General features: G+C 45.9%; 1 protein-coding gene and 1 long non-coding RNA gene across 9 annotated transcripts in view; one reads left to right on the top strand and one right to left on the bottom strand.

The window, feature by feature from the left end:
* The window catches only part of IFT38 (intraflagellar transport 38), a 119,598-nt gene that overhangs the window by 52,062 nt on the left and 53,647 nt on the right, over positions 1-13,889 (top strand). The window lies entirely within an intron of this gene.
* Positions 1-13,889, bottom strand: part of LOC147012072 (uncharacterized) — a 99,155-nt gene that overhangs the window by 11,712 nt on the left and 73,554 nt on the right. The window contains exon 2 of one of the 2 annotated variants that reach the window (XR_015051986.1): positions 1,128-1,267. The exons of the other annotated variant lie outside the window; for it this stretch is intronic. This is a non-coding gene — a long non-coding RNA (uncharacterized LOC147012072). The remainder of the gene's footprint in view (positions 1-1,127; positions 1,268-13,889) is intronic. 2 annotated transcript variants of the gene reach the window in all.

A 13,889-nucleotide genomic window follows, 5' to 3' on the forward strand; every position in this document is an offset into this window, starting at 1 on the left:
ATTTTTTTTTTCTTTTGCCTAACACTCTCTGGCACTCACTGATGAACCTCTGAAAGTTTAACGAAGATCCATTTGGATATCTCTGAGAAAAATGGCGACAGACAGACAAACATCTCTCTTATAGTATAGACGAGCAAATACAAACATCGCTTTGCTGATGGAATATGATGGGGGGTCGGGGGGGAGAGGGGGGTAGGGAGAGAGAAGGGGGAGGAAGGGGGGAGAGCGAAGAAGCGGGGGAGCAATGCCTCCCCACATGTCGCTGTACACTCTGGGATGGGGGGTGGGGGGAGGTGTGGGAGCGAGAAGGATGGGGGAGAGAGTGTGAAAGTGGGGAGGGGGAGGGGGTGTTTGGAAAGGGGACCTGAGAGGGAAAGGAGGTGAAGGGTTCTTGACTTGCATTTGGTCGATTTGAGGGAAAGTGTTGGGGGGGGGGGCTTTCAGCAGGCATTAGTACAGGATTGAACGAAATTGGTTACGTCAAAACAGCACGTTCAAACGGGTCATACAAAACATCATCCGGACACTGCCCTGAGATGTCCATGGGGGTGGAGGGGGAAGGACTTTCAGAGGAGGTAAGTGTGAGGGGAAGGGAAGGAAGGGCATTTCCTTCAATCGTCAAAAAATCCGCACCAGTATTCGTTCCTTTATTTAATTTATGAACATGCGATAAGCTCTATAATCTCTTAACCTGAGCCGAATTTCAAAGTTTAAACCGGAATTGACCTTAGTAGCAGTTCTGACTGCTGAAAAGGTGTTCATTTGTCCAATTTGTACATTCTTTGATACCCCTTCCTCTCGTCGACCTTCGGAGAGTTGCATGGTGGTGACGGGGGTTTGAGAAGAGGTCAGCATGAGGGGAAGGGAAGGCAGTGTGAGGGAAGGTAAGACAATGTGAGGGGTAGGGAAGGCAGCGTGAGGGGAGGGGAAGGCAGCGTGAGGGAAGGGGAAGGCAGCGTGAGGGGAAGGGAAGGCAGCGGGAGGGGAAGACAGCGTGAGGGGAGGGGAAGACAGCGTGAGGGGAGTGGAAGGCAGCGTGAGGGGAGGGGAAGACAGCGTGAGGGGTGTAGAAGGGAAGGCAGTGTGAGGGGAGAAGGGAAGGCAGCATACAGAGGTGATAAACGCACCCAAACAGCAACGTTTTCTTTTTCCAAACAGCAATTCTCCCCGTGTGCCGAAGCACATGGTTCGTAAGACGGCTGTGTAACCTCCTCCACCACAACACCCAACAAGGGCCCGTGTGTGAGTGTGAGTTCATACCACATGCCTGTGAAACCCGCACACGTACCAAGCAGGGCCGGATTTAGGCATGGGCAAGCTGGGCAGTTGCCCAGGGGCCACCACAACCAGGGGGCCTCCACATATTTCATGAAAAAAAAAATTGTAAGGAAAATGTATTTGTGAGTGCTTGAATGGTAGTTGGTAGTTGGTAGTTAGTGGAACAGATATAAGATGTTCATCTTATGTCATTCTCTATTTTATATTGAAGTTCACATTCTTTGTTCTTGAAAAATATACTTTATGTGTGACTGTAAATATGTCTTGTCACCTTTTTAGTATTCAAAGGTAGGGTGGGCCTCCATTACTGAAGGCTGCCCAGGGGCCACCACATGTCTAAATCCGGCCCTGGTACCAAGCATGCAGGCACACACCCACCCCTACGGAGAGTCATTTGAACCCATTTGTACAATGTCCATGTGTGCTGTCTACTGACCTCTTCGTTTGCAGAAATTGCATACAATTAATATATTGCAACAATGATTAACATGTTTATGTTAAGATTTTGTAATGAAAGCAAATCACACAAAACAGTGAAAAAGCAAACTGAGAACGTAATTGCCGGAAAAAAAAGACCCCTGTGGACTGTATTGCCATGGCTTGCAAAAGCAGCTTTGTAGAGCATGGCGATCCTGTTGGTTAATTATTTTCATTGCAATCAATGAAGTTCCACTTTTTGCACATTCCTTGATCTTTTCTTCACTCAATATAATCATCTGAACAGGTAGAAAAAGTGAAATTTAATGCTTTGCCAATTTCACATTTTCTTGTGCAAATATGAATAAGGAGGGATCACAGCCTTGGTTGCTGAGAGTAAATATGCTTAGTTATAGGAATCGTTAATGACTTAAAATTTTCAGATTTCACTCCAGATTTTGACATTTATTTACTGCACAAGATACAATTCTCAAATCAGAAATAATATTTTGATTATGTACTTTAATTAGTTGGAGAGTGGAGATTGTGTTTCCAAGGCAATGCATGTTTGAAAAGGTGGAATCAAAATTGCGGCTAAGACTCCTGCGAGGCGAAGTTGGGTTGACCAAGGATAAGCCTTTCATGGAGGTAAGCCGTTTCATGGAGGTATTATCTTCAAAAGGGGTGATTTAATTCACCCAAACACCCAGTTTTCATTCATTCACTTCCTTGGAGTTCCCTTAATATGCATGCAAAGTTTTGGGCCGCTGGGTTTCATGGTTTTGGAGTTATAGAGGAGACCCACACTGACACAAAGACTGGCACACACACACACACACACACACACACACACACACACACACACACACACACACACACACACACACACACACACACACACACACACAGACACACATGGGTATCGACTCTGATGGGAATACTGAAGTGGAGGAGAGAGAGAGAGAGAGAGAGAGAGAGAGAGAGAGAGAGAGAGAGAGAGAGAGAGAGAGAGAGAGAGAGAGAGAGAGAGAGTGAGAGAGAGAGAGTGAGAGAGATATGGGGGAGACTGAAGAAGTGGAGGGGAAAAGACAGAGGAGGGAGGGGGAGCGAGGAGGGGTGGGGGTAGGAAAGAGTGTGAGGTGAGAGGAAGGGAAGGCAGATGTGCGGTGGAGCGTTAATTATGATTCTGCAAAAATTACAGTGAAGATGTAAACAAAATAATGTCTGAAATCCATTTTTTACCGGTCATACTACAAATACGGCCCGGAGACAAACACTGCCCGGACACGTCCAGAGCCACGCTGTCCAGAGACAAATACTGCTCAGACACGTCCGGAGACAAACTCCCATCCATACGCGTCCGGAGACAAACAGCGCCAGGATGTGTCCGGAGACAAATACCGCCCAGATACGTGTGTGTGTGTGTGTGTGTGTGTGTGTGTGTGTGTGTGTGTGTGTGTGTGGAGAGGGAGAGAGAGAGAGAGAGGGAGAGAGAGAGAGAGAGAGAGAGAGAGAGAGAGAGAGAGAGAGAGAGAGAGAGAGAGAGAGAGAGAGAGAGAGAGAGAGAGAGAGAGAGAGAGAGAGAGAGAGAGAGAGAGAGAGAGAGAGAGAGAGAGAGAGAGAGAGAGAGAGAGAGAGAGAGAGAGAGAGAGAGAGAGAGAGAAGCGTGTGGGGGAGGGGAGTTAGTCGAGAGAAAATGTCATGCTTTGTGGACAATACATGCACACTATACATTAGTCCTTGGCTGATATCGGCAATTGTTCAGTCATCAGCAGATTGGCTGATTTACTACAGTACGTACTATATACAACCGAAAAACCTTGAGTTACTTCCACCCTTGTTTTTAGGGAGTTTTAATAAACAATTTTTTTTTTTAAAACGTTGCATTATAGACGTTTCAAAGAGATGTGCATAAACATTATTCTTCATAATCAGGTGCCAATCGTCATGTGTCAGGTGGAAAAAAATTGGCTCGGTAATTTAGAAAATACGTTAATACGGCAATCGGCTCAGAAATCTGGTGTTATCAAATATATTTTGCTTTGAAACTCACAAAGAGAAACCACATAAGCTTTCTAAAGCATACCTGATTCATATAAAATAAGCAATTGCTTTAGAAACAGCCACGAGGATAAAGGGAAATGTGATCGCTCGTACGCTGCTGAGGTTAAAAGTTAAAACCTCCACCACCCATCATCAACATAAAATATGGGATTAAATTTTGCCACAGTGGCACCCGTAACCAAGCATGCAGGCATGCGCCCACACCTGCGGAGATTCCCTTTACAGATCCAAATCTACCCATATGTACCACATCCGTGTGTGCTGTCTACGTCCATCTACCTTGTAGCAACTGCCAACTATACATCCCGATCGGGGCACGAACTGTACCGCTATCGACTGCAGGGTTTTCGGCAAGTGGCTTAAACACTCTAGCAAGCACTCCAATGAAATGGTTGATAAGGAACGGCTGGCTTGGCAAACGATAGCATGCTGATTGGTTATGGTACATAGTCACAAAAAACAAAACACCACTTTCTGCACATTCCTTAATCTTTTCTTCACTCAATATAATCGTCCGAACAGCAGTAAAAGCTAAGAGTAATGCATTGCGTGATCCGTCCAAACGTGATTTGATCCTCGAAACCAGTGGTTCCCAACCTTTTCTATGCCCCACACCCCGAGGAAATGTTCGATTAATGTTCACACCCCCTACAAAAGTAATATCACATTTGAAGATGAAGAAGTCTAATTTATAATTTTTGAACCACCAATTGAACCACATACAATACTGCGGGTGAACAAATTGAACTTAAAAATAAGCTTTTAACTCAGTGCATAAAATACAAGTATAAATTGAACAATTACATTCTAATTTATTCAGAAAAAATTGTAAACAGTAAAATAAATCCCAATTGTGAACATAAAATTCAATGACTTCTTTGCCCTTGCTTCTCATTCACGATTTTGTCAAAATGTGGAACTTTTTTTGCTGACTGCGATCCGTAGGTCTGCCTGTAGATTCAGGCGATTCCTAGATTTTGTCTTGATTGACAAAAGAGAACTGAATCCACATTCACACAAGTATGTTGTTGTAAATGGAATGAGGACACGGAGTGCTTTTCCACCAAGTCTTGGAAACATATCCAGTGCTGCACACCAAAACTCCTCCAAAGTCTTGCTTTCAAATTGCATTTCAAGAGTTCGATTTGTCTGCAAATCAATAAGATCTTCCTTCAGCTCTTCATCATCTGACATTTTCTCCAAATTATAGGAATATGGATTCATGATCCATTCTTCTGAAATCTTCAGGTCTCCAGCAGCAAAATATCCATCAAACGATTCTGACAGCATTTCCAAATGAGCCACAATTTCTTCACGTACAGTAGGAGTTATGGATCCAGCATCATCAACCATCTCTTCCAGTGAAGGAAAATTTGAGAGACTGCCTCTTTCCATCCTTCGACGCCAAAGATGTAACTTTTCTTTGAAGGAATTCAACTTTTCACAAGCCTTCAATATGTTTATCCCTTTTCCTTGAAGAGAAATACTCAGGGCATTCATACAAGTGAAAATGTCAGCTAAGTAAGCCAGCATTTGGGCGAATTTCTCTGATTCCAATGCCCCAACCAGATCACATTCACGCTCCTCCAGAAAAACTTTGATTTCTTCCCGCAGTTCAAAGAAGCGGGTTAAAGTTTGTCCTCGTGACAACCAACGGACTTCTGTGTGGAAAAGCCAAATTGAATGCTCACAACCCAGATCTTCACAAAATGATTTGAAGATGCGATGGTTCAAAGCTCTCCCCCTGATCCAGTTGATGATCTTCACACAAGTATCAAGGACTTTCTTCAAATTTGGAGGCAATGTTTTTGATGCCAAGGCATGCCGATGAAGAAAACAATGGGTAACTTGCAAGTCTGGAATCTCCTTTTTCATCAATGCAGAAATTTAAATAGTACTTCAAACACACGTTTCTACACCGTTTTACAATTAATTGATGTCAAATATAAAATACTAACTTCAAGACTATTAAACAAGCAATTGTGAAATCACCATTATTCCGCAAAAGTACCTAAATACTAGTTTTCCGAAAGTTTATAATGTTCACGATTAAATTCTATTAATAAAGTGTTTACCAGTGGTAGTACGCAATAATATGTATGGCGGTCAACGTGCTAAGATAAATGACACTCAGTACAGAGACACAATGCAAATTTGTAACATGCTGAAACAGTTTTCCAGCCCATCACCGCGTGTACTATAACCAGTCACTCACCCGTAAAAATGAACAAAGACAAGGCGTAATGATGTACAATGATTATGTCAGATATTGCGTTATAATGATTTTAAAAGCAATACTCTGACAATCAGTTACTTTACTTGTATGTTAATTCTGTTATTCTCTCCTTTTGATTAAATACTCGTAAACGAGATTACTATTTACGCAACAGAACCACGTACTACCACTTCTCAAGGCACACTGGCAGCTGACTGAGTGATGACTCGTGACTCGTCACTCAAGGACACAAGCCACTCTTTGTCGCACCCCCTGAAATTCCATCTCACACCCCCAGGGGGTGCGGGCACCCCAGGTTGGGAACCCCTGCTCTAAACTCAAATTATATTTTGCTTATATTCTTTAACTAGACCGTGAGAGTTGATCATGGAAAGTCACATCATATAATGCATGAAATCGCTCCAGGCTCCTAATTTGAAAACTATAGCACTTACAAAAGCGACGTATGCAGCGATTTGTAGGTATGTCAATGAGGTATTCGAAGATGTCAGTGAGGAAAATGGGGGGGGGGAAATGGAGTGCATTATCATTAATAAACCAACTTTCGATTCGTACAACAAAATTTAAATATGCATTTCAATAAAATTGACATTATCAAAACTTTTCGACTTGCACTCCTCAGGATAAAACCGCAAGCAGATGAACAAGCACCAAACTCTCGTTTATAAAGTTACAATGTAATGTCCTCAACGTCGATTGGTTAAGAGAAAGAAAGATGAGATTACTTGATTGGTGGAACCACAGAGCATCATGAATAATGAGTAGGTGGAAATGAACTGGAGGAAATGAAACATAAATGAACCATCATGAATAACGAATAGGTGGAGATGAATCACCAAAAACCTATGGAGATGTAATGCTAATTAGCTGAGGGCTAGTTGGGGGAGGAGGGGGGTGGTTTCCATGATGACTCAATGTTGACTGTGGTGCAGTTGTCACACTGTCAAGCCATCACAGTCAAAATCGATATAAAGTTTGGACAAATTATTTCTGTCAACAAAGCATAAGGTTGGTTGACATGACGAATGTGGCCTCCGTTGCACGGAGGTGGGCTAAACTGCATCCTCTACTCAGTATTTTAAACCAACTGATACGATATTGCTCTGCACACTGAGGATTATTCAATAAATGGTGACCAATTGCAGAGGTACAGGGAATAGTTGTCGTACTATATACATTTGTACAAGCCCGAGTTGGCTGTCTCTGTTCGGTTGACTGACCCCGTCTAATCCCCAAAGGGACGTGTTGTTCAATACGATTCTTCAATCTCAAAGGTGTGCGGCCTATGTACCAAGTGTCACATTGGCAATGAAATTCATAAATAATCTTACTAAAATGAAAGGCGGGCAGAACGTCTTTTTGGACTGACGGAAGCAACTGGCAGGTGGTGAAAATCACTTGTAATTGAACAACATATTAAGAATGGGACACTGTCTGTTTGATTTGGTTTTCAAACAATTGAGACACTGCCTTTCCAAGGTAGAGGTCGGTATACAGGACATTTACCAGGTCCGATTAGAGAATTCTGTGGTGGGTTCAGGAATTTGTATATATATATATATATATATATATGTATATGTATATGTATATGTATATGTATATGTATATGTATATATATATATATATATATATATATATATATATATATATATATATATATATATATATATATGTATACACACATATATATTGTTGCAGAATTCCCACCCGTCGGCATGCGAACGACCGCGTCTAACCAATATCGGTCGCTTCGCTCACCGAACCGACAATCCAGTCGTGACTTTCTGGAACAACGTAAGAAACCAGTCACGGGTGGGTTTTTAATCCCACCACGGCCCAGTCCATATTCTAACCGCGCGAAATAGGGTCAATCGCCAAATATCGATATTCCAAAGTACCCGCGCGGGTAACCTACCGAGGGACCGTACCTCGGCGAAGGCCTGCTTGGACACGAACCGCTTAAGCGGTCCGTTCCGTTCTGGGATAACCGAGCGGGTATTATTGCCAGACCTCGCTGGACCCCATTCTATTTATCGGCTATTTAAAAACCAACTATATTCCGAGTGCAAGATGGGGTAGTTCAATGAGGGAATGGACGCAACGAACAGGTTTACATTCACACAAGGACATTTATTATAATAAAGCACGTATGCAATTAAACAAGGCAAAACACGTATGCAATTATACAAGCAACAAAAGCACGACAAAAGAACTACAACCGTCTACTTATTATGTACAGTCACTTGCACTTAATAGCAGTTCCTACTTATTAGACGGGCCCACGGACTAGACACACGTACGCACACACACCCAAGAAATGGTGGCAGAGGCCTTTAATAATGAGCTCCAGCGCGGAGGACAGGTGAGCTGAAACCCAGAGCCTATCTCGAACCTCTCCACTTCGTGTGGTCTTCAAGTTGTTTGGACCCGGGCTCCAGCGAGAGCGAGCTGGATCCAAGTCGCCGTGAGCTGCGATCCTTCCCGAGCTCCCGCGAATCCTCCCGCGCTTCTCAACACGTGCTAGTCAGATGAGGCGCCGATCCTTCCCGTCGAGGCGTCGCTTCCCCGAGGAACCACCTCCAAGAAGAGGCCGATGAATCGCACCAAGCCAGGAACCAAAATGGAGAATGAAGAGCTCCACAAACCAAGAAGAAGAAGCCACCACTCGCAGCTCGAGCCGAGCGACCGGCTTAACTTCCGTCCAAACAGGGCAGCTTGAAGCAAAAAGCTCTCCCGAGCCAAGCAGAAGCTGAAGCTCACTGAACCGTCAAAGCAAAAAGCTTCCTAAGGCCTCAACCCTAACGCAAGCCAAGCAGGACCCGACGGCTGAACGACTCCCCTCAACTCCCTTCTCCAACTCTGCCCTTCCAACTATGCCCCTGAACAAAAGAAAAAGATCTCCTCTTATCCTTCTCCGCCCCCCTCCTCCACGCCCGGCATGACTCATGCCCTTGTGATCCATCCCCCCGTTCAGCCACGGGTGGGAGGGAGTTGTTGACATGATTAGTCATGGGACGGCAGGGTTCTTCCTCTTCGCAGAAGAGGGGGAAGGATGTCTCCATTCTTCATTCCCTAACGAGTAAAATCTAATCGATTTCTGAACATTTAAACAATGAAAGGTGAGCTATCTAGGGAACAAGCACTTATCGACATAGCTGATTAAAGGAACCTGTATGTTGTGTGCAATCGAATTCCCAAATTCGTAACACTACCCCATCCCCTTTTTACAGACTCGTCCCGAGTCGTCAAATTTTCGTGTGACCAGCATGTGTAAGTTTTCCCCGAGTGCGTTCTACCTTCGGATCCCTGAGTGCGACATTTCTTCATATGTGTCCCAAAAAAAATAACCTAATGCGCTGCGTAACTAACTAAACAAACTTTCAGACTCATTCAGACAACTAAACTAAAATTGCCGGCGCTAAAACAAACATGCAGGTGGGGTTCCACGTATTTACAATTTCCACTCAACTTATCCATTACTTAACCATGGCCCAGGACTTGTGATCTGTGAAAGGGGAGAAGGTAAAAGTCATTTCAAAGTTCATTGATGCAGGAGAATGGATGGAGATGGTCGCAAAACACAAATGAGCATGATGGATGCACGGGCTGCCTGCAGGGCAGTCCTTGCAAAACTGGATGGCTGGATGGTCCTGGCGCACATGGTGATGGATGGACACAGGGGCAAACGCAAACAAGGGTTAGCAGGCATGGGGTCATGGCAGAGGCAGGCAAATGAGGCATCGCAAGGCAAGTCCATGCAGAACAGGCAGCTGCAGCACAACAGGCCGGCAGGTGAAGCTGGCCGGCCTCTGGTGTGGTTCCATCAGGTCTGAAGGGAGTGCAGTGGTGCCGGCCGCTTTGAAGGCGGGCTCGGACCTAGCCTACTCTCTCCCCCCACTCTATCGCCTTTGCCTGTCTCTGTCCATACCCACTCCCTTAATTTGCCACAAAACACAACAAAGTTTTGCCCCTCTTTATTTTTATTATTTTTATTTCCCTTTTATAATTGTTTCCCTAACCCCCTTTATTGTCATTGCCTGGTTAACCTATCCTGTCAACCTCACCTACTCCCAACCCCTACGTTCCCTCTCTGGAGGGGAATAGGGAGAGACTAGTGTGCTGTCTCGAGGCCCAACAAAGCCTCAGAATGGCCTCTTCAGAGTTCAGCGATCTACCAAGGTGAGTCCAGCAGCCTACAACGAGCGAAGGGATGGATGGTGCGAAGGGGTACATCTCCTATCTACCCGAACATTCATTAAGCTGAAACTACCCCGGGGCTTTACAAAAACGCCTCACACTTTTAAACTATCGGTTCTAAAAACCATGATTCCCGTCGCCTGTGTTGGTTTCCATTATAAATTTGGGCCTTGCCCTCAAATTTTCATTCGTGCCCTCGCACAATTTCCTGGCTGGGCAGCGTGGCTCAACTGGCAGGAACTCCCCCTCTGCCGAACTCTAACCTTGGCACCCCCAGGCCTGCAGGCTGCCTCCGAGCCTAGCTGCTCCCGACAACATGGGGGGTTGCCCTCTCTGGCATTGCCCCCTCCGATGCCCACGTGGCGTGTTGATGCCCCGGGTCCCTTTCCGAGGGTCGCCCGTCCCACTACACTGCCCCCGTGGAATTCTGGCGCTACGGGTCCCGTTTCCGACGGGTCGCCCGTGCCCACTACACTATCCCGGCCCCTCCTGGGCCCTTGGCCTACTCTGGCCGACTAGTCCGGTGCCCGGGGTGCCCACTTAACAAAACTCACCTTTCCACAGCCACACTCCCAGCCGGTCCATGAACTCCTGCACCCCTCCAAACGGGTTTCGTGCCTTCTCTCGACACCAACAAAACGACCTCCTTTTAATAAATTTGAATAACCCACAAGCTAACATTAAACTGACCCCGGGGTCACTTGGGTGGGAATCCCTCCTCCCCCCAACCAGTCAGCGCACCATGCATACCACATTCGCTCTACTCACACACTTGGGCCCACTGTCCCTCACTCATTCCTCACACACTTTCCATTTCTCAACTCACACAAACAGTCCACTCTGCCATCCTTCTAACTAAATCCCCTGACTAACTCATGCTCCCTCGTCATCCCTTATTCTCATGCACGTTCCATTTATGCTACGTAGCTAAGCTACGTCTCCACTACACATTTCCAGTCTGTCCATGTCTCCAAAAAAATCCAGCAATTCCCATTTCCTAAATCTAAACTGAAATCCCTCCAACTAATCCATTCCACGGGCTCCATGAGAAACAACCCATGTCCCCATGAAGCCGGTCTATCGCTAACCCATCCCCCTAACTAGTAGTTCCTGTGCCCCCCCCAGACAGGGGGTCTTCCACCCCTTGCCCAGGGAATCCTGTTCACCCGAAGCGAGGCTTGCTTTTTTTTTTCATGCGTGCACCAGCGCGGCAACTCGCAACCTGCGCTCCTTTCCGTGACGTCATGGCAGCTGCTCGCGCTTCGCGCACCTCGTCCCTTCTTTGACGGTAACATCTGGCAGGGATTCCCTTCTGCCGGATTTCAACCATGCAGCCACGATGTCACTGCGCATCCCAAAAGCAAGCCTCGCGTTTCGAGGGGTTCCCCACACGAACACATGTGCTCTGCTTGTCGGAGCTTTACAATCACGCTCGCGTGGAGAACCTGTCCGGTCCAAATCCATTATCCAGCCTAGCTTCTGTCCGTCCCGTGGGATTGGCTAATCCACCGTGTGCGTTTCCGGACCGGGATTCACTCGCATAGCCGCGCACGTGGCGGCCTCGTGCGGAGCACAGCACGGACCCCGCGCGCGCTGTCGTGCAAACCCGGCACGGTTCCCAAAATAGCTACGGCCGCTACTCGGCTTTTGTCCCTCATCTGTCGCAGTCGTCGTCGCCATTCAACGCGCACACTCCTGCGTGCCACGACGCTCACACTCCTCGCCATGACACTCGGACATGCGGTTGCGTGCTTGCGCATGCCAACCGCCATCTCCCTCACATACATTGCTCTCACACACGCGGTCTCTCTCAGACACGCTGTTCCTTCCACCCTCGGTGTTTCCTTTACACACGGCGTGCTGGAAGGCACGCATTTCGGCACACTCGCTACCCGGCACACCATATCACTCACACACGTGGTTTTACTCACACACGTGGTTTTACTCACACACGTGGTTTTACTCACACATTTCAAAACCACACTGGGAATTTGTGCTACCACAAGGGGTCCTGGGGCCTTCACACCCCCCCCAAGCTCCGTGTGTACCCGTCAACAGCACTCGCCCCTCCTAACTCGCAAAGCTCGACCGGACCCACCTGGTCGAGATCCGCTTCAAGGGGGAATATTCCCTCCCCTCGTTACATAAGGAGGCTATCCGGCTGCTTGCACCGGGTCACGGGACATTCCCCGAGCTCCCCTTCATCGTCCCTCGCTAACTCCATGTGTGTGTGCTCGTTTTTCACCCCGTCTTTATTGTGTAGTCTCTCCTCTACTTTTTCTATCTCCTGCGTCTCTATACACTTTATTTCCTTGTTCATTATTTCCGTTTCTTCCTGGCTCCATTTTCCTTCCCATTTGAGTCGTTCTTCCTCTCTGAGCCCCCTTATCTGTTCGTTATCGTTCCGGAGCTTTTCCATCTCTGTGGACTCAAATTTTGCTCTCTCCTTGAGTCGGTTAATTTCAAACTCGTTTTCTTTGTGTTTTCTATCCCACTGTTTCTCTTGTTCTTCCTTCTCCAATCTCATAGTTTCCCTCAATTGGTTAATCTCCCTTTCCTGTTTCATTCCTTGTTCTGTCACTATCTCCTCGTACTCCAACCTTGTTTTTTCCATTTGTTGTTCAGTTTCAAATTCATACTCTTTTTGCTTTTTATTCCACCGTCTCTCTTGTTCCTCATTCTGCAATCTCGTAGTTTCCTTCAATTGGCTGATTTCCTTCTTCTGTTTCATTCGTTCTTCTTTCACTACTCTTTCTTGCATCTCATTCTTTAATCTTGCCTTGGCTTCCAGCTGTTCGATCTCCCAGGTCGAAAAACCAGTTAAAACCAGTACACATTTTCAACTGGTCTCTATTGGTTCTAATTGGTCTTTAACTGGTCTCTCTTGGTTTCAACTGGTACCAGTTAAATTCAGTCAGAATTCCAATTTCCCAGTTGAAAAAACCAGTAGCTCATATTTGTACCAGTTAAAGTCTTACTGGTTCCAGTTGATACCAGTTGCAATGTACTGGTCCCAGTTGATACCAGTTGCAATGTACTGGTCTCCCAGTTGATACCAGTTACAATGTACTGGTCCCAGTTGGTACCAGTTAGTTAAATACAATTGTATTTCAACTGGTAATATATCACTCTATTCCAATTTCCATATTAAAACCAGTAAGAAACCAACTGGCTTTACTGGTACCAGTTGGCTACTGGTTTTCAACTGGTACCAGTTGACCAGTAAGCTACTGGTCTTTACTGGTTATTTGACCTGGGCTGCACAGTGTGGTTCCTTAACGTTTCATTCTCCGTTCTCGTTCCTTCCTCTCTTAACATCCTCAGTTCGTCTTGTAATTCTCTCTCTCTGCTTTGGTGTTTCCGTAACTCAGAAGCTTTTCTTTCTATTTCCACTCTCACCTCCTCACACTCCAACCTTGCTTTGGCTTCTAACTGTTCGATCTGCACATTGTGCTTCCTTAGCGTTTCATTCTCTGTTGTCGTTCTTTCCTCTCTTAACATCCTCAGTTCGTTTTGTAATTCCCCTCTCTGCTTTGGTGTTTCTGTAACTCAGAAGCTTTTCTTTCTAATTCCTCTCTCACCTCCTCACACTCCAACCTTGCTTTGGCTTCTAACTGTTCGATCTGCACATTGTGCTTCCTTAGCGTTTCATTCTCTGTTGTCGTTCTTTCCTCTCTTAACATCCTCAGTTCGTTTT

The sequence above is a fragment of the Eptatretus burgeri genome, chromosome 15 (genome assembly GCF_056783735.1).
Source record: "Eptatretus burgeri isolate ZD-2024b chromosome 15, Ebu_testis_v1, whole genome shotgun sequence".
NCBI classification, from domain to species: domain Eukaryota; kingdom Metazoa; phylum Chordata; class Myxini; order Myxiniformes; family Myxinidae; genus Eptatretus; species Eptatretus burgeri.